Raw genomic sequence first — 25012 nt, 5'->3', positions numbered from 1 at the left:
CCAAAGGAGTGCTTTCTTACCAGGTGAGCCACATTAACCCTCACCCTTGAGTACCCGGGCCCTTTTCTCTCCTCTGTTTTTATTTAATGTAACCCACTGCCCTCGATTCACCTCCTCAGCAGGGTTTCCCCGTGCTAAGCACCGCTGACACAGATACCGACCTAAGGCACGCAACTATTCAGCGCACCAGACAAAAGCCTGACACACATACAAACTAGCGGATCAGCGTTTGAGGCCGGTCCGATTGGGGGAGGGGCTCCGGGTGGCCGTCTGTCAGGTCCAGCTGTACCACAGCTAAATCAAATCATCTAATGCGTTAAAAAGTTGTGGTAACCTAACCACCTCCAGATGATGGTCGTGAACTTGATTTCTGTAACCGTGTCAGTTAAACTACTCAGTTCATTGAAGCTGACGGGTTTTTGCATTGCGCAGAAATATCAGATGCGTTCAGTCTGCACCACTCGTTTCCTTTGTAACAAATAAAGGAGGCTGACAAAAAAAAATGATTTACTGGAGTTTCATTTTATGGTCAGAGCAATTAAAATGTTTCATTTCACAATGTGCAATTACATTTCAAGCCTTTGTTTCCCCAATGTTGGGGGGAAAAAAAGAAGACCAAACCTATTGATTTACTCCTCTTGGCTTCCTGTCTAACTGTCTTTGCTCCCTACAAATGTCAACCACCAGACACGTTGGGGGGGGGGGGGGGGGGGAAAGCACCACTGCACACCATCCCGTGGACACTGTTGTGCTGAGATCACATCTACAGCATATTCAGCTCTGAGTGAACACACACACACAACACACACACACACCCAACACACACACAACACATACACACACAACACACATACACACACACCGCACACACACACACACACACACACACTTTTGTGACTTTGCATCCTGATTTCATACAGTGTTCTTCTGACTTCTAGCTGTTCCTACAAAGTCCGTTTCATATTGACAAAACTGTCAAAACAACAAAGTGTATCCAGCCTCCCACTATCCAATGATCCAGTTATCATGCATTTTTTTTTTTTTGTTGTTATTGTTTTTTTTTGCGAGACATTGTGTTGTCTCCCGTTTGCTCAGTGAAAGACGGGAAATCATTCGGTAGTCATTTTTGTACCGGAGAGTTGCGATTCTGAATTAGTGGAAAACAAGTTGAAACTATTTGACACAATGAAGCTTGATTGAAGATTCTTAATTGCACTTACGGGTGAATCGGAGTATCTTCTGTACTTAAAAGCCAAGGGAAATTTCAATACGGTCTGTGCCAGAGTGAAGAACACCCAGGCTTTACATGCTGCAAGCCAGTGCCCAATTATGCACAAGATATGTAGCAAAGGTTCAGATTGATATGTTCTCAGGTGCAATGTAATATCTCTTTTCCTGGCTGTGTGTAGTTAAAGCCATTCACTTTGATCCAGCGACCACTGACAACAGTCACCCAACAAGCCAGCTCATGACTTTGTTTTCATAGTATGGAAACGTCCCCCTTCTGGATGTGCCTCTGAAACGGTGAAAGGTTTTGCAAATAATCCACAGAAGACATTCAGTGATAAATGAGCTTCATTTAAAAAAAAAAAAAATCTCTGGCGGTTAACCGCAGACGTAAAATGAGGCATTCATGTTATTCCGAGCGCATAATATGCGATCTTGAGCTATCACTGCAATCTTGGCCTTGCGTGGATGCCCTGTCATGTTGCATTCCTTCGCCTCGGCACCAGCTTCGCTATGCTAAAATGGTGTGAAGTGCTATGTGACTGCTGACAGGTGGCAAAGTCTGGGAGTGGGTCAGCTTAGCAGCTATCAGAGACACCTAAAGAGAAAAGCCATGTGAGGCTTGCAACAATAGCTTAGAGCAATTTAAACAACCAGGAAAGTCTTGCTTGCATTTGAAATGGCTGACATCTCAATGAACAGTGAACAAATGGAACAAGATTAACATTTCCAACGGACAACTTTTGCCCGTTATTTTGGTTAGATAAGCGTTGCGTCCATCAGATGAATCGGGGAACTGTGGTGTCAAACTGGAAGCTTTTCGAGAGGACTAACTTCTCATGACTGATACGTTTTCTGTTTTACCCCAGGTAGATCATATTAGACATTTCCCCACTCCAGCTGGTGCTGCTAGATAAGGATTAAATATTTGCTTGGCAAGCCAATGATAATAATCTCACCCACGCTGTCTCTTAACTATTTTGTTTCAAACACGTTTGCCTGCTGTCTTCAGACGTAGACTGCTGACTGATTTTTGCCATTAAAACCCGTGATTCAATCCAAGTGTATAGATTGGGATGGACGAATCCTGTGGACGGATTACAGTGGACAAAAAAGACACACAAGCAAAGTCTAAAAGTAGAAAGTGGGAAAAAAAAACATTGACAATCCTCAAAAACAGGCATTCTGAAATATCTGCAGCATTACAAAGTGAAATTAGAGATCATGTACTTGCTTGAAGCGTGGAGACATACCTGCATCCCAACAAACATGTCGAAGCATTAAAGAGCAAAATGTCAAGATTTTGGACACCCCTCGATAGGAGCCAGTCATGCATCCCAAAAGCGTGGAAAAAAAAAAGGTGTTCTGATTCACAGCACGACAGACTCTGCCGTCTTCGGGCAAGACAGAATATGGTGATTTCTCCATTTACTGGATGTGTTTGGCTAAAATCAGTCAGGGTGTCAACATCTGAGATTTTGCCAAGATTATGATCCGAAGCAGTGAAAAAGTATGTCAACAAAATTTACTGTGACTTAAGACATTCATGGCAGGAGGATGACAAATGGTGCTCACAAACCGTTTTTTAGCGTCTTGTGTCTCTGACAAAGATAAGACGTTCTTGGCAGCCTTTAACAGCAAAAGTAGAGGCATATTGGCCTTACCACCATGCACAAGGCATTACAGGAGCTATAATTCATTAGTATTAACATTGCACAATTTGAAATGTGCTTTTCTTTCCATGTTTCTTTTGCACAATCAGCCTCGCGAAGACAGTCTCTCTCTGGTGTTTTTATGACCGAGGAAGAGTTGAGTTAACAGGCTTTGCGTTTCCACCAAGGGGACGGAAGAAGACATTCAGCGTCTGGACTTTGATCACTACTCAGCAGGGGGGGGAAGCTTTACGCATGGCTGCAACAACGGGCACACATACCAAAGAATAAATGGCAATCTTGCAGTGTCGTATCGGTGTGGGCGATATATATCGTTGTCCCTCAACTTAACTCAACTGTACTTATGGAGCACTTGAAAACAATCACCGCTGGATGCAAAGTTCTGCACGCGGAGCAAAAATAAGTCATACAACAACAAAACAATAAATGAATAACGAAGACACTAAAAAGCATTTACTGTCTCGCCAAAAGTTGCTTTCACGATGTGCAATTTTACTCATACTGTCTCCAAAACTGACCCGGTGAAAAATATAAAAAAACATAAATAAATAAAAAGGGAGGCTGCATTGATTGACTGCAAATTAGGAGGAAGTGATGAAAGCCCATGAGGCAAAGTCGGCAAAGGAAGAGGAAATGATGAGTCTTCATCCTGCAAATCAGTGGGCAGGATTCAGTTTTTATTTTAGTTAGTTTTAATGAGTTTTCAGGGCAACTTTGTTCATTTTTACTAGTTTTATTTATTATTATTATTATTATTATTATTTATTTATTTATTTATTTTTTACAAATGCTTACTTTTAGTTCAGTTCTCGTTTGTATAACTCGTGTGCAAGGTTAAAAAAACAAAACAAAAAAAACACCATGGTAGAAATATATGGTGAGAATGCATCATAATGGGTTACGCAACAACAAGAAAAATAAATGGCGAATGGGATTGAATCCTGATGGCTAAGTGGAATAAATATGTCCGGAACAGGCTGCGAGTTTGTTTGGAACCATACCAAGACAACACAGAAGAGTAGATTTGGCAACTCATGCCCGAGTTTGATTAGTGTGTTGACGCCGAACCAAATCAACCACGCCAACGGGGGGAAGAAGACAATTTGCCATTCAAAAGGACTATAGTGGGCAAGTGTGAAAGCCCTCAGATTCATGCATTATTCACCAGTAATTTAAGGAAAATGTGAAAATAATGTTTATGTGAACACACGCAGCTGCCCTGCATAATGATAGCATAAGCAGTTCAGACAACTCGGGCCCAGCACACTGGTACCAGATTCTGACTGGTCCATGTTTTTCCATTTTGGTGCTTCCTTTCCACCCCTCCTTCTTCGATTCCGTCTTGACCATTTTGCCAATTTTACCAAAATGACTCAGGAACACCTGGTAGTGGTTGTATTACCAGTGCAATCCCGCCGAGTGTTTCTGCAAAAAAAGAAATCTGCTTTGGTACACTGCTCCGACTCTGCAAACGGCATACAAGAAAACTAAGTAAACCACAAAAATTATTCCTGGCCATCAGCAGTGCTCGTGCACTGATTGCTTAGCTTACTTGTCGACTTCTATGTCTTCACCGGACTCACACCAGGATAGGAAGGAAATCCATCTATCCATCCATCCATTTTCTGATCCGCTTGTCCTCACAAGGGTCACGGGGCATGCTGGAGCCTATCCCAGCTGTCTTCAGGCAGTAGGCGGGGGACACCCTGAAACGGTTGCCAGCCAATCGCAGGGTACGCTTAGACGAACAACCATCCACGCTCACACTCATACCTAGCTACAATTTAGAGTGTTCAATTAGCCTGGCATGCATGTTTTTGGAATGTGGGAGGAAACCATTGTACCCGGAGAAAACCCACGCAGGTACGGGGACAAGATGCAAACTCAACACAGAAAGGTCGTAGCTGGAATGGGACCCAGTACCTCTGCACTGTGAGGTCGAGGCGCTAGCCCCTCGACCAACGGGCCGCCTAGTAAGGAAATATCGATTGTATTAGCTTGCCAACTGTACAAAACATCTCCCCTGCTGTAGCTAACCTCATTTTTCAAATTAGGTAATCTCCAAAAAATCGGCGATAAAAGACAACATGAAACCACCTAGATGTCAAGATTCTCATCGGTGTGCACAATGAGTCTTTTTGTACTCTATTGCACTTTGTTCTACAAAACATACATTCTGTAGATAAGATTTTTTGGGTGGAACTTATTTCCCCCTGTGAATGAGTAGTTTTGAAATGATTTGCGAGTAAGTATGAAATGACTGAAACCCTCATATTTAAATGTCTTTAAATTGTTGAAAACTGTGTCAGAATCATTTGATTCTGACCGGGCCCAGATAAACGAAACTCTGGAAACACTTGACCGAGGCAGCTGGATTCTATAAAGGCCTCAAAGCAGCCGTTGCGCTCTTTGTAGAAGCCGCAGGATTTAGCTAACAGACAACACAATGTCTGTGTATTCTAAATATGACATGATTGCAACAAGAATGTTGGATAAGCAGCACAGACAACAACCAAAACCATTACAGACTTACAAACTCAAGCTATGTTTGGACTGAGAACAATGGCGGCCTTCTAATGAACAGTGAGATTTGCATAATACCAGTGCATGGCGGGCAAACAAAGACGACATTTTGCTCAATGACTTAAACAAACATTGAAACTTGTTAATGGGATCCAGAGGTGGTTACCGCCATGTTTGTTTACATGTCAGGGTAATGGACCTGCTATTTTATTTGGTCTCATTCAAACGTTTTTGTTATGTTTGATCACAGGGTTGGAAGATTTCATTGTTAAATCTATCACAGCTTTTGTCCGTGTTCCACGATTGACTAGCCAAAAAGTTGCAGACAGCAGGTTTGCAATGAAAGAATAAGACTCTTTGGACAAAAGGCTCAGCTCAATTTTCAGATGACAGGATGGTTTGAAAAGAAAATTCAATTCCATGTTTGGTAGAAATTGTTTGATGTGGTTTGTTTTAGCTGTTTCCATGTTAGTTTGTGGCATATTGTCGCTTATCACTGTTGTCCATCCATCCATTTTCTGAACCGCTTTATCTTCCATAGGGTCACGGGGCGTGCTGGAGCCTGTCCCAGCCGTCTTCGGGCAATCGGTGGGGGACACCCTGAACTGGTTGCCAGCCAATCGCAGGGCACACAGAGACAAACAACCATCCGCGCTCACAATCACACCTACGGACAATTTAGAGTGTCAAATCAGCTTGCCATGCATGTTTTTGAAATGTGGGAGGAAACCGGAGTGCCCGGAGAAAACCCACGCGGGCACAGGGAGAACATGCAAACTCCACACAGGAAGGGCGGAGCTGGATATCACTGTTGTACTTTTTGTTTTATTTTATTTTATTTTTTGCACATACCGTTTAATGCTTTTCAAACTTTAAAAAAAAAACACTTTTAAAATCATTATTTTTTTTATATATTATTTATTTTATAATTCAATTAAGTCATTAGAGTGTTTTATTGTTTTCATGTTTTAATATAAACAGTGGTTAACTGTTTTGGTCCACTGATATCACAGTTAGGAATGTTAATATTTCCATTATTTCCTATGGGGGCATTTATTTTGGACTTCCACTGAAAGTGAAACGTGTCATGATGCTTAGTCATATACTGCATATATTTTTTAAATCAGTTTTTATAGGTGTAATAAAAACAGCCTTTTCAAACATCAAAATGAAAGGGGCACTGAATGTGGACGTCTGCGCCACATTACCTGGGAAATAATGACTCTGCACAGCTCCGCTCCTGAATTTAATGGTTTCCTCCATGCTTGACCGGATCCACTCCCTCACCTTGTTTCATTAAAACCCGAGCTGGTTCTTTAAGAACAAATAACACCCTGATAGATATACTACCCCTTTAACCCTGGAGAACCCAAGAACCCTTTTCTTTTTTGGAAAATTATGAATTTTACATTAAATGACTTCTATATGTTCACTGAACACCAAAATATATGTTTTTCCAAATATTTAATGCTTTAATCCTAATTTAGGATTAGGGCCAAATTTGACCCTTTGGGATTTAAGGATAGCATTTGAGTAGCAGAATTAATAGGGACCAAATTTGACCCCTTGGGTTCTCCAGGGTTAAACATAATTGGTAAAGAAGTGGAGTGGGTTGGCTAAGGCAAATGGACTACAAGTCTATTGCCAATTATTAATTTAGCAATCAAGAGACCGAGAAAACACTGGTGTACTTTTCCCACTTGAAGAGGAGGTTTCTGCCACTGGACACTTTCCACTTCAGAGAGTGCCCTTTGGCTCCCAGATATCAACATCTCCTCGAGCCTGACTGCTTCCTCAAGTGCTAATTGTTCCTTTCGAAAAACACCCTCTGTTTTGGGCTCTGTAGGGGGCAACTCTCTGCACACAAAGCGAGTTGGACTGCTTGTCATTTGTGACTGATGAGTTAAGCTGTCTCGTGCACGACGTTGTGGACAAAGCCATCGACCGACTCTCAGACACACCCAGTGAAGGAAATGAAAGAGCATTGCTAAAACAACAATATTTAATGTCTTTTGCAAAATAGTGTACTAACTTCTCTGCGTTCGGTACACATATCAGATGGTGTTCATTTAACAACCAATCTTGTTGTGGTTGAAAGGTCAGTCTTCGCCTTTGGTTACTTTATTTAGCAGCATCTCATTCCGAACACTCCAAACATTACATTTCAACAATGCAATTTATCTTCTATTTGAGATGGCCGAAGAATTTCCCCAGAGAAGTCACACCAAATGTTGAATCCAGAGAATGTCGGGACTGTACTTTTGCAGATTCATATCTTGACTTGGTGCTTCACACTTGGGTGATAATATTATGTAGGTCCAGGATGCTGGGCAGACACCTCGCGCAAAAAATCCTGGCAGATGACTCGGTTCTCAGATTTATTGATTGCTATTTTTCGAAAACTCAGAGGTTTATAATCTGGCCTGGATTTAGAAAGGGGGGAATATTCCTCACACTGCTGGTTTTAAATTTGAAATACATATTTGGGGTTTTGCATGTATTTTTCGTGAAGTGTCAAAACAATCAGCTTGAGGAATTTCTCCTTCACCACTGACCTCGATCAAGTGTTCTTTTTTTTTAATCCCCTTGACTAATGATAACACAGCCACAAGGCATAACGTTATAAATGAGCTTCCTGGAAAGAAGCATTTACACAAATATCAAGAAAATTCTCTTTCATGGTGTTTCGGGTCAAATGTTTGTGGCAAAATGAACACTTTGTGCAAGCTTTGTGGGAGAGCAAATTTGTACTTCTGGCATGTTGTTTTGGTGTTCAATAGGAAGGGGGGAGAGAGGCAATGTCTGCATGTGTCTGATATGTGTGTAGAGCCAACATCCCAAAAATTTGGGGTGATCGAGTGGTTAGCGCGTCGACCTCACAGTGCAGAGGTCGTGGGTTCAATCCCGGCTCTGGCCGTCCTGTGTTTCCCCGTGCCCTGCGTGGGTTTTCTCTGGGTACTCCGGTTTCCTCCCACATTCCAAAAACATGCATGGTAGGCTGATTGGACAGTCTAAAATTGTCCCTAGGTGTGAGTGTCAGCGCGGATGGTTGTTTGTCTATGTGTGCCCTGCGATTGGTTGGCAACTGGTTCAGGGTGTCCCCTGCCTACTGGCCGAAGACAGCTGGGATAGGCTCCAGCGCGACCCTTGTGAGGATAAAGCGGATCGGAAAATGGACGGGCGGATGGAAAATGGGGGGATGGCAGTGCGAGATGGCAAGGAGTGCTCTCCAAAGCTCGAGGTGATCCATATCATCGTGTTTGACAGTGAGGTCACTGAGTCCTTCTATGTTTATCCAAACCACCAAGCAAAGAGTTGCCGCAGGTAAAAAGTCTGCTCCTTGCATCTCAAAGTCTCCACTTTACTGACATGGAATATTTGTTTGCTGTTATATAGTAATGCGCAAAAGTCAGAACTCCAATTTCTTTGATGACCTTTTTGTCAACAGTGATTTTGAAATTGCAATTAAAAGACAGATAGTATGATTACAGAAAAAAATATATGTATATATAATAAATACAAGACCCATTTCAATTGAGTTTTAGAGGCGGGTGGTGTGGGAGCCATTGTATTGGGTTCTAATCTTTCTGAGGGATCTGATCTTGACTCTACTTTGTCATCGTTCATTTCTCACTCATGCCCTCCAAGTTCACACCATCCATGATCCAAACTGGGTTATTCCCACTTTTTTCTTTCACACCCACCCAATGAAGTCCCACTGTCGCTTCATGTTAGGCCATGGAGAATAAGATATCCTGCCGCTCTCCCTCAAGGGAATGGAAACGAGTTAAAATAAACCCAGATGATTTGTCTGGCTAATCAAGTCGATGTAAATGACCACTGTGGCTAAACACTGAAATCAGACAATGCACGACAACAGTCATCACCGAAGCAACACAGTGTGTGTTTGTTAAGATTATACAGATTAGAAGTTTCACAAGACTACTCAACTTGGACTAGGACAAAATGAAAGCCTTGTGAATCCTTGTTGTGGACAGAAACCAAAATACTGTATGTGCATCCTAGCAATTTGAGACCGCAAAGGCAGAATAAACAAACAGCAAACAGAGTACAAAATATATGGCATCATATCCAATTACAGCTAACAAACACATTCAGACCACAAACAAGCGCAATCTACTCACAAAGCAACATGACTTGTCACGTGACATCCATCCATCCATCCATTTTCCGATCCGCTTATCCTCACAAGGGTCACAGGCATGCTGGGGCCTATCCCAGCTGTCTTCAGGTAGTAGCGGGGGTACAAACCTGAACCGGTTGCCAGACAATCGCAGGGCACACACAGACGAACAACCATCCGCGCTCACACTCACACCTAGGGACAATTTTAGAGTGTCCAATCAGCTTGCCATGCATGTTTTTTTGGAACGTGGGAGGAAACCCGAATACCTGGAGAAAACCCACACAGGCCCAGGGAGAACATGCAAACTCCACACAGGGAGGCCGGAGCTGGAATTGAACCCGTTACCTCTGCACTGTGAGGTCGACGTGCTGTCATGTGACATTAAACCAGCACATAGCTATACAGTATATCTGATATGTGTGTGCAGTTTTAATTTCAAAAGTAAGTGTTGCCATGCAAAAACTAAATACCTCAATGAATAGGGTCTTTTAAGCACATAACATGCAACACGTTGATGTCACGTGACATTATGACACCCAAGTGATTAATGCAATCAATTTTTTTAAACGTTCTTGACTTACACTCCAAAATGCTAAAATTCCAAGAGGCTTCAGCGCGTTAACTAGCTCCAGCACCTTATCATGCCATTTTGTTTTAATTAATAACCTGATTCTAAAAATGCAAAAATATACTGCCACAGAGCACATTTGGCACTGCAGCAATTACAGGGTAGCCATAAAAAAAAAAAATTGCCACTGTGAAAAAGTTATATGTTACCCTATCATCGAAACAGCCCAATATGGCTTACTGCCATGCTGCAAATCGGCGAGTTTGAGAAACCTTTAGAAAATATGGTGTGATAAATTATTAGCACACCTTCCTACACATACTGTAGCTGTGCCAGCTTTTTTGGCTGTGGTGAGCGTTGCATTGTAGTGTAACTGCCAAGCTATACAAAGTGTTTTTACAGGGCCAGGTGCATCTTTTGATGTATTGTTCCCTTAGGGCATTATGAGATGGCAAAATCCCCAGATTCACAGCTACACGAATTCAAGGATGCTTTCATGACCATCTGAGTGAATTTACACACCGTCAGTCAAATCTTTTCACACTCCTCTCTCTCTCTCTCTCTCAGTCTCTCTCTCTGACTCATTTTATGTCATAACGCTAAAGAGGGTGGCACAGCGGTCAAATGGTGAGTGTGTCCACCTCACAGTACAGAGGTGCAGGGTTTGATTCCGGGTCCTGCCCTTCCCGTGTGGAGTTTGCATATTCTCCCCGTGCCTGCGTGGGGTTTTCTACGGAGACTCCGGTTTCCTTCCACATTTCAAAAACATGCACGGCAGGTTAATGGAACACTCTAAATTGTCCCAAGGTGTGAGCTTGAGTGTGGATGGTTGTTTGTCTATGCGTGCCCTGCGATTGGCTGGCAACCAGTTTAGGGTTGTACCCCCGCTACTGGCCGAAGACAGCTGGGATAGGCCTTAGCATGCCCGTGACCCTTATGAGGATGAGCGGATTAGAAAATGGATGCATGGATGATTATGCATCACCACAGACAGAGAAACAAATCAAATCAGTGTAACAATTAGCCTCCCAGTGTACTGGAAAGGAATACTGTACTTAAAGACCCCATTGACTGCAGCCATGTAAGTCCTGTCTTTTCTACAATTTACTGAGCATAACTCAAATTTCGCGATACAATCTTTAAAGGCAACAGCTTGATTTACACCCTCAAGTCAGAAAAAACATAAGCAAAAATAAAATCACTTCAGTAACTTGGACAGTTATGTATTGGATTTTTTTCCCCACACACAATGTGACAGGGTCTGATGATCTGTTCTGCTGCTGAGATTGCCGTGACGTATCTGAACTAGGTCACATGGAGGAATTCAATGTCACCATGACAATCTAACAGCTGACTTAGTCGTGTTGACCTCATGTCTGTGTACGGTATGTTTAAGATGAATGGTCATCTACAGTATGCAGAGCCTGGGTAACATGAAAGACCAAACCACATGCAGTGGTTAAGAGACTGACTTGTGACTGACAACGGAAGTTCCATAAGCGAGACATTTTATATGGTGCTGGTTTTCATCAGAGTTGTGAGTGATGTGGTGTTTATCTGAGATGAATTTGGGCAAGCGTACATTGCTGGAGTGGTCACCAACCCAAACTGAGCAACCATAATGAAATGGAGTTAGAATTAAATTAAAAAAACAACAAAACACCAGGAATGGTCAAAAACATGCAAATTCCACAACTAAAATGCTAAATTGGCCTACGGAAAAAGGCTGCTTACCTCCAGACTTTGATTAGTGACATAGTGGACGATCAAACATGAAAATGTAATGCCTCCAAACAGAAGTGGTACAGTTTAAAAACATCTTCATCATTTGAGTGAATTTGATCTGAATCAGAGTAGGGAATCGCACATGTCTGTGATTCACGTTAACATGGAGCACATTCCGAAACGGACAGCTGGCGTTTTGCTCTACGCACATGTTCGGAAAGTGAAACCTGTCCATCCCCAGAATACATGTGGGTTAGATCAGAAAATAAATGAACACCACTGCAACCCGGCCACCGGCTGACCATTTTAGAGATAGGGGTTAGTTAGTCTAAATATACATTCGAACACATGTCAAACCATGAGATGAAAATACAGTCTCTAACATTTGAAATGTGAGGCCAGTGGCCAAAGTCTCGAAACAGCAATTCAGCTTGCTAATACGCCAGTTCTTCTCTGAATAGAAATACAGTACTGTACATAACAATGTTTGCTTATTCATATTCAGGTCAGTCACTTTGCTCTTTGTATAGCTCAGCTTATCTATAAACGAGAGTGATTATTGTCAAGATGGCGGGAGATCAAGTGACAAACTTGAGTAGTCCTGATGACAGCAAGAATAATCTGTTAGACTCGCAGTAACGGAAGAGAAATCTGACATCAATTTAGACTTTGACGCTGTTCTGAACATACAGTATTGCTCAAATCGGGAAACGGTAGGTTGGCATTTTTGTCCGCCATGATAACAATCGTTTATATGTAATAGGACCAGTAAAAAACTTGCAAATATTTACTATACTGCATTCTAATGATCTGTGGGATGACAAGTACCTGATGTGTTCTTGGACCATATCCTCCATGTTCAAAAGGTGTTTTCGTTTTCAAGTTTCAAGTATATGAATACATTACTGTGCCGTATAATTAGCATCGGAGTGGGCTGTATCAATACAATTGAGGAAGAGGACATTGTTTGCCGCTGTTTTCGTCAGGCTTTGTGATTGAAACTATGAAAAGCAACCGACTTAAGAAATCCTGCTGTGCAATCAATATTCTTAAACGCAACGCAGTCGGACATTATTTTTGTCTCCCGAAACAACAATTGTTTATACATGGGAAGCAAATTGTATATAGGGCTTTAAATTGTAAATCGCATTATGATGACGCACCATGTTTAGTTGAAAGGACTTAATTATAATTCATGTCCTGGAGAATTGGAGTGGTAATTAGCCAAACTGTGTGAATATGTTCTAATAACTCATTCGATTTAAGGAGGGCTTTTATCTGGTCCCAAATGGGTTGCATGCTGACGAGGTAGGACCTTGTATTCCAATAGGACTGCCTAAAAGCTTTCTACTTCTGTTAATGGTATATAATAGCAGAACCGTGTGTTTGCCAAGTCAGGAAGTGACCTTGTTCTTATGTTGAGACAAACATCCGCAGAGATTCAAAACTTCGGCGGGGTGCTAATTTGTCACGCTCTGCGCAACATGCTCAATGGATATGAGACTATTCAATCGCCTGCTGGCTCCGCGGGCTAATCACGGAGAGCAATGTCGATGGACAGAATGAAATGGATTCCTGCATTGAGAGGATGAGGCCCTCCTCACTATGGGATACACTTCACATATGGAGCTCTCTTTCTTCCCACATCCTTCAGAAACCCTCGAGCACTAGTGCGCCTCAAGCAAGGCCTGATCTTGGACTATCTCACCGGACCAATCAAAGCGCTCCTCGTGTCCCTTCAGCGAGTCTATTCACTCAGAACAACCGCTAATGCTTTCTTCAGCTCGCCTCATTCCGCTGCACTCCACTCTCTTTGTCATTCGGTGCAATAGGGAGCCCAGGATGTGTGAGTTGACACTGGACTCCTTGCTCCCACTTTCTGTGGACTCAACACTTTCCAAAGATAACACTAGCCAAAGATTTCCACTCACAAGCAGGCTGAGGCAGCCTTCCTGATGGGGAAAAAGACCAAAAACAGCTCAAGACATGTCCTGCAAGACCCCATTCCATAGCACTGACATTTTTAAATTATGCCTGTCAAAACTGGGGACGACCAGGTACCGCTCTGTACTATGCGCCAAACATGCGCCATAGGGTTGACAGAAGCAACTGCGCCTATTTGTCATTGTCATTGTATCATCTGATGATAACAACACACAAGCTCACATTTGTGGTCCCGCTTTGCGGTGTCTTCGCTCTGGTTGCTGAATGAAGTATTATACGTCACAGTCTCATCTTTGATGGAGCGGTGGCCGACAGCCACATGTCCACAAGTAAATAAAGGAGGCCCTCGTCCTCCTTTTCCTTCTCGGAAGCACCCACTGGGTAGAAATGACGTTTATGTCTCAACGACATACTAGCATCAATGAAAAGGATGGCGTCCAATACAGAGGCAAGGTCCAAAGCAAATACATGTGATCATCATCTTGGAGGTCCTCCCATAATACCTGTCGCATGCAGACATATGTGTATGATATATTCTATTAAGCAAGAAGTCAAATGAGAATTCCGGCTGGTGTCTGCAGCGGGAGCAAGCCAGCGTGGCCTGGCCGTGTGCAGAGTCACGCACCGCATGACATCTTCGAGGGGGAACATTCCTCCATGTGTTTCAAACCGCTTCCAAAAACTATCCATCCATCCATCCATCCATTTTCAACACCGCTTATCCTGAACAGGGTCGCGGGGAGTTGCTGGAGCCTATCCCAGCTGACTTCAGGAGGAAGGCAGACTACACCTTGAACCGGTCGCCAGTCAGTCGCAGGGCACATGTAGAGAAAAATGACCATTCTGAGCGGGAACCGATCCCACGCTGCTCGCACAACAGTCCATCAGCGACGCTTCCAAAAACCACCTTTCCCAATTTAATGTTGTAAGAGGGGGCACACAACGTGGTTTGGCATAAAAATATGAATTCATCAAATTCATTCCAAACTAAAGCATAAAATACCACATATGAGAGATTTCCCAGACACACAATGAAAGGAGAATCTCTCGTTTAAGAACTTTCCACAGGAAGGTACGATTGAATTCCACTCCAGGTTACTCTTTGAGCTGTTTAAAGAGGGATGGTACTTTGTTTTAAAACACACACCGCAGGGTTACTAAAATATTTCCTCTCCTGCAATGCTCTTAAACTCAACATCAAGTGGCAGGGGGCAGACAGGTTATGATGGCTTCAGTATTCAGTTGCAGCTTACAGGAGTTGTAATTGTGTCACTTGTCCATAAATCACTCCAGGATGACAGGAGGTGGTCCTCTTGTCACTTAGTCTGCTCTTGCCCTCTAACATTCGGAGATGACAGCTTCACTCCATTGTCAGCTCTGACTAAGAAGGGGTTTAAGCAGGCTCCTTAACAATCACGTAGTGGCCCGTTCCATTCCGAACAGGGCTCACCAACATGGTGCCCACGGGTACGACCAGAGGAGGAGCCTGCAGGCCGGTTCTAAAAATAGCTTCTCCAGTGATGTGACATTGTGATTTTCTGGGGATGCTGATCATTTCCAAATGCAATGACATTAGAGAGAGTTTGCAGTAGCTTTCGGTTTCAAAAAGGTTGGTGCTGCCTTATTCAGAGGAGAAGCAGCTGAGTATGCATCCGTCAAAGTCAAATCCAGAGTGCGTGCAAATGTGAGAAATTGTTGGACAACACCCCTGTGACCCCTATGTGGGCAACACATGTGTAGGAGGGGGCCGTATCATCCCGGTGAGCTGAGCAGGGGTCCTCCAGATGGCTAACAGGTTTAGGTGGGGTTGACCTTCTCTCCCGGCTATCTAAGATATAAAGCCTTTCAAGGAACTGATGGCACCCAACGTTTAAATATTGTCGACTCTTGAAGAAAACAACAGGATTCAAATCAATCCATTTTCTATACTTCTTATCCTGTCCGGCGTTGCAAAATGTGGGAGGCCTATCTGAGCTGACACAAGTCAATAGGCAGAATACACCGTGTACTAGTTGCCAGTTAATCACAGGGCATCGAGAAAAAGACATTTCATAAAAAACACACTACCAAGTGATAAACTGCTATCCGACAAACCAGGAAAGTACCGGAAAAGTCAATGTATAGTTTCAAAGTCAAGCGTTGTAATGTTTTAAAATGCTGAGGCAGACTTCATGCCAACAGTTTCCATTCATAACAATGGCTTCCGATGAAGAACAGAAAGGTAAAAACTCTCCGTTTGTGAGGACAAGTAGAGGCAAAACAAGATGGTTACACTGGAATCGGTCTAATTCTTGGTTTAATGGCTCATTTGACGCAAGGGGTTTTTCTTTGTAACTTTGATCAGCTCTTTGGTCACTATGGTGTGAGTCTCTCAAATTACCGGTATGTTCAAGTGAATTTATTAAGGGGCTGACAGGAATGTGAGCTTGTGCAAACATTTTGAAATTACCTTGGTCTTTCTGATAATTATAATAACCAAATCAAGCACAAAACAATGAAGTTTCAGTGTAAACAACAGCTGTCTGCTCCACTAAATGAAAAACGAGTGTGTCACATTGGCTCGGAGGCATTGGGGGAGGAGGCAGTCGGTGTCATATTCAAGCGTTTATCATATAAAGAAGCTGACTGCTGCAAACTACAGACTATTTTTAATCATGAATGTTGAATCAGGAAAAGGTCTTGGCATTATTAAAACCCTTGAAAGATTTACAGGTGACGACAAGCAAAAATGTTTGACTGTGGATTTACTTTGTAGGAACAAATCAAAACACAGATGACTGCTGCAACACACAACACAAACTGTCAGATGTCGAAAATGCCATTGCTGAAAGGATTTAGTTTTCTGATAGTGGTTGTCAAACTTTTTGCACCAGGCAGGAATCGCCTTCCAAATCACACTGCTTTCCAAATACCACCATCATGATAACATCAAAACATTGCGCCGTTGTGGTGTCGCAATAGTCTTTTCCCGGCCAATCCTACGGTGGTCGGAGGAGCGGTATGCCGTGCATGACATTGCAGAAACCGAAATTGACTTGCTGGGGTCCATGCATGACATTGGCAGGTAAACTACAAGATCTCCTCTTGTGGAACTTTTAGTCAGCCATGCATGTGACAGGGACAATGGGAGACCACCTTTCACCCCCAATCGTGCATCGTGTGTGACAACTGCAACCCCCTCCCCCCATAGTGATGGGGGTGCGATTCAAATATTTTTAAGATGATAACGAATACTGTACAATTCTTTCAATTCTGTTGTCCGTTATAAATGAAACAGATGGCATGCACCACGCACGTCTGTGGCGCGCCAAATTTGTCTGCCTGTGCCTCAAATAAATCCACCAACATCGTATTATAGCACCCGCGCCACGAGTTAGACCTGCTTTTCACGGGTGTAAAATCTCATCGATTATTTGTAACCAAATTTGCAGACATATACTGTATAAATATATTCACAGGTCGGCATGGACATGATGATAGCTATGCATATGATTTTTTTTTTTTGTGACGATGGGTCACTGTTCTCAGACACTCGGTGACAAGAGAATGTGACAAAGCGAGACAAGAAACAATATTACAACGCTTGTCTCGTTCCTTCAATGACGCAGTCAGGCTGAGATGTACAACAAGCAGTCATCGCCCGCAAATAATGGGCATCATTACGATATACGAAATGTCGTCATAAAAATGCATTAAATCACGACTGATTTCTTTTTTCTAGTGGATGAATTTTAGTGCTGGCATCATTGTTGCATGCAGAACTATTGTATATGTGCCAATGTTCAGCCCAATCAAGTGTCCCTTTTAATCAAAGGGCCACTCGGAGTGTGGTTGCACTCGGCCCGTGGCCCGCCGGTTGCCCATCCCCGAGCTAAAGGCATAATTAAGACCAGACAACAGAAATACTTTTTTCCACGAAAAACACTTTTGTAGCACAGCTGCGCCTGCCTCCCTCAGTCGCATAAATGGAAAGTTGGCTCAAGCGTGCTACTGATCCAGGGTTCATGAGAACACTACAAAAAGCACCAAATGTGCACTTGCCGCATTATTATTATTATTTTTTGTGCAAAATAAGTCACATTCAAACTTAATATGATGTGCATAACAAAACAGACAAGCTGGCATACAAACGTGGTTACCTTTGTCAATGAACCCTGAAAGCAAAAACACCAAAATGTGCAACTGGCAAACACGATCAGATTCAAAAAGTAAACAAAGATGATGCCTTCAAATTCAAAATATTTTATGCTTAGTCAGTTTGCTCCAAAGCAGGCATGGGGAGAACATGCAAACTCCATACAGGATATCCAGAGCTGGAATCGAACCCTGCACCACTGCATTGCGAGGCGGAAATGCTAACCACTGATCACCGTGCAGCCTATTGTGTCAGTCCGATTTATTTGAATTTAGATAAAAAAGAGATCAGTTCATTTTGTTAGCAAGAAATGTTTAGATCTCATTATCTTTCTTCCAAGCAGGTGCCAATCGGTTTGGTCTTACTAAATATATAAGGAGTGTTATCATGGTACATACTGTATCTTTTTTATCATTTTAGTCAGCATTTGTCAATTTTTTATAGATATTTCTAAGAAAAGGTCATACATTTCCGGGGGAAAAAACATTGTATAATGAAGAAAAGGTTGGAGAAAAACGTGTTTTTATTGAGAGGAAAATGTAGTTCATTTGACAAAAGCATTTTGTCATAGTTTTAAATAAATGCCATCATTTTTTTACAAAGAAAAAAACTAAGCTGATGATGGGGGAAGGTTGCACCATGACTCGGACCTTTAAATTAACACATTTGTGAAAATGAATGACATTTCTGTGTGACAACAACACGATCAAAGTGAAATCTCACCCCTGTCGGCTGAAGAAAAGGGAATCGTCACAGAGCAGAAAGAGCAGAGAGGCCATTGAACGTCAACTTCATATTTCCACACAAACAGATTAAAGGCTTATATTCAGGCTTGTATCCAAAAAGTCGAAACAAAACATTTGAAAATTCCTCCATATGCAGATGCAGTGGGGATGGGGGGCGGGGGGGTGTTGTTTTCCCCTTGATCACATACATACCTGTCAAGTTCAACTCTTCCTTTCAAACTGCTCTTCCACATGTCTCCTTCAGCAGCATGCCTAGCCTGCATTTTTTTGAGACAGAACCATCCCTGCTTGCCCAGCAATGCCGACCGGATTAAGTGTGCTCTTGGCCGTTGCCTCCGACAAAGCACGGCACCGTCCTCTCTTTCCTCCTATCTACGGCACTTTTCATTTGCTTTTAAGGCAAGAAACAAAACTTCTCCAATCGTGTCCTGCTAAGAAGACCACTTTGAATGGTCCTCTTAAGAGGACTGGGGCTTGAGTTCCTTATTGGCGCTTCACCCTCCCATCGGCCCGTGGTGACTGGATTGAAGACAATGTGATTAAGTGCTTGAATGTTGCTTGTTCCCCGACATGAAAGGCCCAGTCGTCATGTTCTCGCGACAACCATGTAGTTTAGCTACAAGAAGGGAGCAACCCTTTGGGTAGTCATTTGATCATGTCAAAGGTTGTTAGCAGGATTATTTACAAACTACCATGAAACCTTGGAGAGGGATTCAGCGTGTCCATTCAGGCCAGGATCTGAATTCTTTTGTCGTTTTTGACATTGGGATTTTTTTTTCACTGAAAATCTTGAGAATCTTTAAAAAAAAAATTTTTTTAAAAACTGGCCTATCACCCACAAATAAGTGCCACAATGGCTGTCAGGGTTAAAGATAAACCATGTTACAAATGGTATTGAAGCGCAATGGGGGCTTGAGTTTTGCTTCAAGGACCCAGTTTATTTCGGGAGGAAGAATTCAGTGTTCCAATCTTATGGGAATCTTACTTTAAAACCATTAATAATGGCACAGTTGATTCATATCCTCTTACATATCAACTTAAAATATCTTGTAAAATAATTGCAACAAAAAAGTCTGGATAAACGGTAAGTAGTAAATGATTCCCATTGCAGAGTGTTTCTTGGCATTATTTTTCTTTTTGTTCTTTTTAATTCACTGTTGTTTCTTTGTCATTGTAATTGATAGGATGATGATTATGACAGTGATGATGACTATAATGATAAGGATCATGATGTCGTGTTCATGTTAGAGTGAATGAAAGGGTAAATGTTGTGTGTGGAAGTCTGTGGATGCGTGTGTATTGAGGGTGTTATGAAGCATATTTTTTCTCATTTATTAATTATACAAAATAAAGTGCTGAAAAATAGAATAATATTTCATGTATTATTTACAACTTAGTGCTCTTGATAGAGATCATCACATTCTAGTTTCAGACGACTGGGTGCTAAATGGGCTTTCGGGGTTTTTACATTTTATCCTGCAGAAACCTCATTCACCTCCTGTTCTTTATGATGGGAAAAGAATGACAGCACTGGCAAGGAGCTGAGCGAATAACACTGAAAATGATATTATGTTTCATTATAGGCTCTGCAAAATAAATATTATTTATCCCACTCCTGGCTTGCACTTGAAACTTACATCACCTCTAAAAATAACAGCCATCGTTCTGTCTTGGCCTTGGACATGTTTGCAGTTGATAAATTGAAACGAATACTTGCTATACTGACTATTGTTTCCAGTGGCTCACTACGTTTCATAGAATAGCCTAGACTAGTCGTAGAACTTCTAGCAAGGGGCAATAAAACTACTGATGCGCCTCCAGACCGAAAAGCTGTAAAGCAATAACCGAAGGCAGACTTGAGCGTGGGTGGCAGTCACGCACACCAAAAGTTACCTGCCAACTGCTTATAACGACAGAAGAAGAAAACTCGTGAGTCTGCTTTCATGGAATAGCACATCATCCAGTATTTTGCTGTTATGCCATCTTCATAAAATGCTACACTTTCATCAGGAGTTGACCACCAAAAGCACCAGGGATGAGTCAGCACAGACTGTGCGACTGAATAGTTTTAAGGAAGGCGGTTCAAGTTAGCTGCGAATGTTAAACAAAAAACAAATCGGAGGTTGAGCAAATTCACTAGTGTCCCACAACAGACTTTGGACATTCCACTCTGTTGTCGATGTTATAAAACAACAAAGGTCGGTTTAACAGGAAATGAAACACAATTACAAAGGCAGCACACATCATGTGTAGATGAAACATAAAACCAAGTATTTCACCTCACTGGATAGTTCATACGTGTGAATGGTCTTCAAGAACCAAAGGTAATTTCCAGCTCATGGGTCGTCGGGGGCATTCCTGGGTTTTAAGGCGTCCACGTTGGACTTGTGACAGGCCATGTGAGTAAGATTGTCACATCCTTCTAAACTTAAACCTGAGGCAGTTTTTCCAGCTGATGTCAGGCTCAATATTGGATCAATCTCAGCGCGTAAATGTGACAAAAATCCTATAAATCCTCTTTGGATGCCAAAAAGCAATGTAAATGATTCAAAGCCAGCCAGCTGAGGCAACACCACTTGATCCGAAGCGAGAGAAGAAATAACAGTCATGCTTCACATAAGACCGCATGAATGACAGTAGTGTTACAACAAACAGAAAATATGTTTTTGGTTTTATTAGGCTTATAGTCTTGAGCGATGCAGAGCGGGAAACTGACGTTTCCTTCCAACGTGGCCAGCATCAAAGCGGAAGGAAAGGAAAGTGAGGTAGGACGTGGAATGGAATTCAGTGTCACACTGGGATTTGGCTGAAGGCCATGTGCGTACCGAATGAGCCTCCAGGGTTTTTACTGTACTGGCACTCTAGTAGAGGCAACCATAAATCCCGATTCAAAATTCAAGCGTTGCGGATAGTACCGGTAAATCTTTTCAAGCTACATTTTTGCTGTGGCTTGCCATCATGGATATCATAAATACAGTACTGCACCAGAACCGGTCATCTGAAGAATAATTACTGACACAATTAGAGAAGAGTATTTCTCGAGAAGCAATGCTTTCATGCATCTGCAACGCAGCTCAAATAGGCTGTGACATGCATAAAGTTATGGCCATATGCTGTTGTGACAGTTTTGTGGAAACTCGGCATGATTTACGACCGCATTGAAAGCTTGTTTGCATAGTCAATTGAATGTTTAAAAATCGTTATTTTGCCAGTGCTACTACTTTTCATCCTCGCATGAAGGATGTAGCGAGTGGGCGGACATTGGTTGCTTGCAGAAGCACTCAAGCCTTCACACTAAGACACCACAAACCCTGACATTAAAATACTCCAAACTATATTCTGCAGAATTCAAATACACGTTGGTTGAAGCAAAACAAACCACTCTGATGTTCTTTCCAGTGAGCGGATAGTTGTTTAAAGCCTGTGGCCGCTGAGGTTACACACCTGTCCACTTCAGCATGGTATGGAAGACTCACAGCTGCGCCCTTTCCCAGCATGCTCTGCTTCACATGGTCGCCACTTTGCGCCATCCCCAACCATGTGTCATGATCGTGCGCTACTTTAACCAGCTGTAGTCAGGTTTATGGTCAGTTACACGTGTGATTGGCAGCCTTGGTTCAGAGTAGGTTATCCTAAGGCAATTAAAAACACTATGCATAATGTTGGAACAATGTTGACTGGAGCTGCTTTGTTGCTGAAGAGTGGGAGGGGCTACAGGCAATAAATGAAGTTAGCGGTGGCATAGTGATATGCTCTCTGTGGTTGATTGGTGAATGAATGATACTGCTAATATTTAGGGCAGTGCAGATTTCGGTGGTGACGAGTAGGCCGCTACAAACAAACAACAAATCAGAATTTTTGGTTGGCATTTGCATGTATATGGGAATATTTCGCCTGCAAATGAGCATTAAATTCAACTATTAAGCAGTGTCTTTCTAACTTTGGTGTTGGCCTCTCATTTTGTCACACCAGTATATGAAGAGAGTTTCGACACTTGGCTTACCGTGGGCTAGTTGGGATGCTATAATGCAGATGTAGTTGCCCGACCAAAGCAAAAAAAACAAAAAAAACAAAACACCGGATTTCACCATTCGTCAAGGTCCAACAAGGGAACTTGGAAGTTGAAGTAAGCTATTTTAAACTAAATAGGAAAACCACATGGTATAGATAAAGCGCTACTTAAGTGCACTCCATTTATCATTGACCATTTTTATCAAATTGGATTTTTAGATTTACATATACATTTGGATTTGTTAGACTATCATATTACTTATATTACTTTTCCGGCAAAAGTACAATCAGTAACTGATTCATATTCATTTGGAACTCATTTGTTAATGTTAACACGAAGAGCGAACACAAATTTTGAGTCCGAGCTCTACTCATAGTGATTCTACTCCATGAGTTTGTGCCATAAATGATACAACATTTGTATCATCCATCCAAGTTCAGCACGCAACCCTGAAGTCCTCCAACCAAAGTGCCCATCAAAAAGACTGAGGATTACGCATAGAAGATGAGTCACTTATTTCCTAATTTTGTCAGCATGTACAGTATATCTTTGTTTAATTCATTACGAAGTTGCAGCTCTGTTGTTGACAATTGACATGGCAAACAAAACTATCACCATTCTGTCTATACGCCCTAGCATAGAAACACAAAGCAGATCAAGATTCAGCGCCTACCGATTCAAAGTATATTGTGGTGAACTGAACCAAACTGCTCGGTGGAAACGTGGCTTAAGTTGTCCAAAATGTTGACAACCTTGTCACTGGGTAAATCTGCTTGTTCACCCCCGTGCCTTCCCCCCCGTCCACTGTGAAAGAACTAAAACCCCTCTTTGGAGGGAAATGTCGACAGCTCTCTTCTCTTTGGATGGGTGAGGAACAGTGCTGAGGGGCCTTTCAACTGGAACCAGATGGCTTCTTAAAAACGCGCATGCCTTTGTATGAGTGTGTGAGAACATGAGCATGTGATTGTCCTGAGACGAATCACTGTTGTAGTTGTCCTGGCCTTGTACTGTAAGCAAAACTGCATCAAAAAAAGACAACAAATTAGATCTATTTATCCCCAAAGATGAACTGTTTTTGTTCCAAGGGCACTGGGACAACAGGGAAAACAATCTTCTGCACCACAGCTTAAAAAAGAAGCACACATCAAGGCTGTGCTGTTATCGCACAGCACGGGGCAGTTGGGCTAATGGCCAAATGGACAGATTACAAAAGCAGTCGAGGGAAAAAGTGTGAAGTGAGCGATACGAGCGATCCTTCCACTGATTTGAGGATCAAGACTTGGTTCACTCTCCCGCCGCTCTGAGATGTTGGCTGCCTCATATTTCCCCTCTCTGGCACTAAACTGTTTGGGTTGGCTTCCCGGGGTGAGTGTAATCCCATTTTGGGTCTCATGGAGTGAAGTCGAACAGATAGACCATTTCATCTTCCACTGAGTCCCCGAGGTGCCATATGATATGCATGTTTTGAACGACAGCGTGCCTGCTCACTTGCGTGCTCTGGTCACAGAAACAAGGAGAGAAATTTGATGAGACTACCTGATAAAGACAGCAAGAAGAAAAAATAAATAAATCAACATCACTTTTAAAAATATGTACATGAACAGCGCAGCAGTGATGTCATAAATTCTTGTACTTATTAAATCATTTCAGTCAATTGAACTCAGTTAGAATTAGCAGTCTTGGTCCCAATTAAAACAACTTTTCAAACTGATGTTGTTTTTTATGGGCATCTTCACAGAGCGGTGCTGTCTTTTTCGGTGCCAACAAGATCAACAAACGTAGCACCGGTCTGGCACAGCGCGTGGAAAACACTGGATCTTCACCTTTTCGAGTCAATTGCCAGACATTATCCTAAACGGGACTTTAAAACAAATGGTAACCTTAAAAACAAATCTTTACCCTCAAGTCCTTTGAAGCGGCGCTGTTGACGTCATTTAAAATGGCTTGAAATTTACTCACCAAAGTGGTTACATATAATCATTCACATAAACAAACCATTAAAAATCATGAAATAGGCCACATTTCCCAGTATGCAAAGTTTCTGTCAGTTACATGGAACTGTCCACATGGATCACAGGAGAATAATAAAAAAAGAAAATGCACGACTCATTGAATTCCCTTTTTAGTGTCATTGTTATTGTTAGCTGGGGTTTCCAGTTGTCAACATGAAGATCAAAACTCTCAATTTGACAAAATTATAGTCTGAAGAGCAACTCAAGTCATCAGCGGCCACAATGAATCATGTCTGGAGCTGCGATTCTAAGAGGTTGTAAAAGACAAGGCAGATAATCCGCTACGAATGTCCCGCCTCT

The 25012-nt window shown here is 42.2% G+C and overlaps 1 protein-coding gene across 3 annotated transcripts in view; it reads right to left on the bottom strand.

Moving 5' to 3' along the window:
- Positions 1-25012, bottom strand: part of fhod3b (formin homology 2 domain containing 3b) — a 97860-nt gene that overhangs the window by 55259 nt on the left and 17589 nt on the right. The gene's annotated exons all lie outside the window — the stretch shown is intronic.

The sequence above is a fragment of the Hippocampus guttulatus genome, chromosome 6, assembly GCF_054856545.1.
Source record: "Hippocampus guttulatus isolate MCC_2025c chromosome 6, RoL_Hgut_1.0, whole genome shotgun sequence".
Taxonomy (NCBI): Eukaryota; Metazoa; Chordata; class Actinopteri; order Syngnathiformes; family Syngnathidae; genus Hippocampus; species Hippocampus guttulatus.
Note: the sequence above shows the minus strand (reverse complement) of the source record. Positions and strands in the feature narration are given on the sequence as shown.